The sequence below is a fragment of the Pinus tabuliformis genome, chromosome 5_1 (assembly GCF_031772625.1).
Source record: "Pinus tabuliformis cultivar Carrire ecotype Pingquan chromosome 5_1, CPIR1, whole genome shotgun sequence".
Taxonomy (NCBI): Eukaryota; Viridiplantae; Streptophyta; class Pinopsida; order Pinales; family Pinaceae; genus Pinus; species Pinus tabuliformis.
Genome location: NC_142305.1, coordinates 716,718,106 through 716,722,995, shown reverse-complemented (window position 1 = coordinate 716,722,995; position 4,890 = coordinate 716,718,106).

Below are 4,890 nucleotides of genomic sequence, written 5' to 3'. Positions count from 1 at the left end.
AGGTCACTGTCTTTGGATCTCTTCTCCATGCAGTAGTGGAGGCCGGGAGTTTTACCTAAACTTTCTTATTGCATTGTTACGAGTTCAGAACCCTTATCACCCCTGAAGGTGGTGCCTCCATCTGAATTTTCTTGTTGTCCATTTATTTTTTAACACGAATATCAGCTTGCTTCTATCCCTTTTCAAATGGAACAACAGTCTATTCCTCAGCATCATTTGGAACAGCAGCTGGATCTTCAGCAGGGTTTTGAACAGCAGGGCAATTTTTGGTCCTCCGCCTTTTTATCTTGCGGATTTTTACTGCAGTGGTCATCTTTTTCTTCCCTGCGGTCTTCCTTACCCTCTGCCTCGCTTTCAGGATCCTAATCTGCTGGTGGAGCTGGGCTATTATGCTCAATAATCTCCGCTGTTCCTTTCGTAATTCCCTAATTTCCAGCATTTTATTAGAAGGAACAGTAGGCTTTCTGCTGCATTTTGGGCCGTGACTAGTCCTTGGATCTTTCTCCTGGGGTGCTTCTTCGCTGTTTTGTGCTGGCTGTTTTGGGGTAGGAACCCTAACTGGTTCTGTCACTTCTTGGATGACTTATTTTTCTATTCCTACTTCCTTCGGAATTTCCTCTGGTGCCTTGGGAACAGATTGTTCCCGTTTAGTGTCTCTTATCTCCTCTTCATCATGAACAGGCAGATTTCCTTCTTCTGCCTCTTCTGCATGTGGTTTTTCAGATGCATCTTCTTCCTGGGGTTTGCCGTGGGGGTCTGATGGAGTGGAAGGTTGGCCATACTCACCCATATTTGCTAAGACTGCGGCCAATTCATCTTCTACCACTGTGTCCTATGGTAGGCTACCTACCTGTTGTCCCATTTCCTCCTCCTGCTTGGATTTTCTAGCTTCTGCCTGAGAGTGCTCAGCTTCTGTTTCAGGATGCTCAGCTTCTGTTTCAGAATGCTCAGCTTCTTTCTCATTTTCCTCTTCGGATTGCTCGGCCTCCTCGGCCTGGAAAATTTCCATGATCTTCTGTAATCTTTCCTTCTTTAGTGCCCATATAGGTCCGGTGGCTGGTAGTCCCGAGACTTCTATGATTATATCGTCGGTGACCGCTATCTGCTTCCCCCTTACTATGGAGTGATCCTCCTGCAGGTTTTGCAGGAATTCAATCGCCACTATTTCATTAGACTCCTGCAAGCGACTAAGATAAGTCAGCCACCCTGCTCTTTCCAGGATCTCCCGGGCAGTAGCGGAGACTGTCAACTCCTAAGGTTCCCTTCGAATTTCCCTGCCTCCCATGGTTTCACTGTGGATTCTCAATGGAACAACAACTGCTTGTGCTGTTTGAAACACAGAGGGGGGTAATAATCGCAAGATTTGAAAAAAACACGAAGTATGCAATAGAAATGGCTTATGAACAAAAACTTGTGTAAAAAATAGAAATATCATGCTGTTAAGCCATGCCATTCCCTAATACACTATCTTTCCGGAATAGTGAGCTGACACATAACTCGGGGAATAATGAGGTTAACCTCCCCCCCCACAATGTGATAGGCTGTCCCAGCCGTCAAAGAAAGGAGCAGCACCCGATCTGCAACCAAGTCATAAAGGAACAGCGTATGAAAATATGCCATGTTTAGAAAAACAACGAATTACCGAAATCGAGGCATAAAGTTGGATCGCGTATTACGTAAGAGGCTATTGTGATATGATGCGAGGCTGGGGGATAGGACGTCTGTCGTACTTGCCAAATCTCAAGTGGTCATTGTCACCTCCTTTGCCATGATTGGTGGTAATAAATGTTCATGCGATATATAAGTCGGGAAATAATGTATGATTAGTGCCTAGGATATAAGAAACAAAAGAGTATTAGTATCCTACCTATTGGTGTAATCAATGTGACTTCAATACCATTAACAGTGCTCTGCTGCCGACAGGTGTCCATAACCTTGGCAGAGTTGTTTATTTCACCCCTGGAACCATGATCCTTTATGTGCATATTAAGGAATGTAATGTCAAAGTGTAGGCCATTATGCTGGCTTGGTAACCAGTTAGCCATAATGCCATTCACGAGGAGGGAGCGAAGAGTGGGTAGGCCGGCTCGTGATGAGACCTCCTGTTCCAAGGTTTGTTTATTTGATATACCTTTTGGACCATATCCCTGGTGTGGTGGCCATAGTAGGAATGCCACATCACTTCCATCCTCATGATCATGGTAGGCTGGCTCTTGATGAGACCCCCTATCCTGCATTTGACAACTTATAATTCATTTTTTTACTTTTTTTTTTTTTATAAAGCACTTTTCCTTATTTATACACAAAGGGTGGTTCAACATTCCTTAAGAGTAGGAATGGTGGAAGAAGTCTTATCATATCAATAGGAAGATATAAACCCTTTTCTCTTATTCCTAAACAATAATCAAAGAGGATTAAAGAGAATTTCATGATAACGATAACCAATCAAGGCAAAACTAGTAAGACAATGACAACAAAAGATGATGAATAAGTATGTCCTTCCTTCTATCCTCTTATCGATACAGAGCCTTATAAAGATAGCGATTTATAATTTTCTGATTTCAGTATGTTTTGATTTTGTGTTCATTGCATAAGTGCATAATTGTCTCTAAAAGACTTTGAAAGAACAGGAGCAAGAAGCATCTTCAATTTAGATCAGCAAAAGGGATAAGCTGTTTCACAAGGAGAGAAAAAGTATGCTAGAAGTGTTCCTTTTGGGAAGAGGAACAATAGAGGAGCATAGGTCTCAAAAAGTGCAAATGCCGTTCCTTTTGAAAAAGGGACATCAGAACACACCAATGCTGTTCCTTTTGAAAAAGGAATAGCAGAAGATAAAAAAATGCTATCTTTCTTGAAAAAAAGGTTAGCAAAACACTTAAAATGATGTTCCTTTTGAAAAAGGAACAGCAACCATGAAAAATGTTGTTCCTTTGAAAAAGGAACAACAAAAGATGCAAAAGTGTCGTTCCTTTGAAAAAGGAATAGCAGAAACCAAAAATATGCTGCGCCTTTGGAAGAGGGACAACAAACACACCGCAGTGCCATTCCTTTTGAAAAAGGAACAAAAAAAATCAAAATGTTGTTCCTTTTAGAAAAGGAACAACAAAACAAGCAAATGTCGTTCCTTTGAAAAAGGAACAGCAAAAATCAAGAGTGTTGTTCCTTTTGAAAAGGAACAGCAGAAAAATCAAGAGTGCTTTTCCTTTTGAAGAGGAACAACAGAAAAATCAAGAATGTTGTTCCTTTTGAAAATGAACCACAGAAAAATCAAGAATGTTGTTCCTTTTGAAAAGGAACAACAGAAACACGCAAATGCGATTTGTTTAGAAATGGAACGGCAAAAATTGAAATCTTTGAGCAAAAAAATTGACAAGAACACATTTAGTTCAAGCATATGTACACGAATGACTTGAAGAAAAGAACTTATGTACAAATCATAAAAAGAAATGAATTCCTTAATGAATTACAGGTGAGGAAGACTTCTCTTCCTTTCCTAAAATCTCCATATCAGTGTCTTTGCGTAGCTGCTGGCAGAAGGATTCCTGAGTGAGTGGTTTATGATAGAGACGAACTTGGTGGCCATTTACTTTGAAGGCATATCTAGAACCATCAATGGTGATTAAAGTGATGGTCCCATTGTCATGTACCTTCTGGATTTCGTATGGTCCCAACCAACGAGTCTAGAGTTTCCCAGGGAAGTCCTGAAACCGAGAGTCATATAACAGAGCCCAGTCTCCCTCGTGGAAGACTTTGTTTTTGATGAGCACATCATGCCATTTAGCTCGCTGCTGTTGAATCAGTGTTGTATTTTGTAGTGCAGAGAGCCTAATTTCGTCCAATTCATTGATCTGCTGTAGTCGATTAATCTGTGCCTCGGTTAGATCTAAGCCAACTTCCTGTGTTGTTCGTAATGTTTGGATTTCAAATTCTATAGGAAAAATGGGTTGTTTTCCAAACACTAATTGATAAGGTGAGTAACCAATGGTGCTTCTCCATGTTGTTCTATAGGCCCAGAGTGCTTCAGGTAGTCGGGCAACCCAATCACGCCTATGTGACGCAATGGTTTTCGTTAAGATTGATTCCATTACCTTATTGTTGCTTTCTACTTGTCCATTCGCCTGTGGGTGATATGGAGTAGTGATTTTATGTTGGACATGATAATTGTTAAGTGTTGCAGCTAATCTATTGCCAGCAAATTGTGGTCTTCCGTCTGTAATTATTTCCCTTGGAAGGCCATAACGTACAAATAGATGGAACAAGAACTGTATGACAGAGTCCTCTGTGGCTCTTGGAAATGCTTCTGCTTCAACCCATTTGGTGACATAGTCTGTTGCCACCAAGATATATGTTTTCTGATTTGATGAGGGGTTGATGGATCCAACGAAATCAAGAGCCCATCGCTCAAATGGTTTGATGACTAACTGTGGTTTCAGAGGCATCTCGTCAGCTTGACCAGGACATCCTGCTCGCTGGCAGCTATCATAGGCTTGGACAAATTTCTTTGCATCTCTGAAAATCGCGAGCCAATAATATCCTATTTGTAATACTTTATATCCAGTTCTACGCTTAGCAAAGTGTCCCCCACATGGTCCGTCATGACAGGCTTTTAGGATGTCAAAGATTTCATCTTCTCGAACACATCTCATGATATGCATGTCTGCCCCTGTGTGAAACAAATAGCCCTGAATCCAGGAGAATCGAGTACTCTTCTGAACAATCTATTTTCGTTCATTAGGGGTTAGGTGTTTTGGTAGTTTACCTACTGCAAGGTAATTGGCAACATCAGCATACCAGGGTGTTTGAACGGCAACAGCAAATAGATGTTCGTCCGGAAATTGATCTTCGACTGCTGCTGCATCAATTGGCTTTGGCATTCTTGAGAGAAAATCG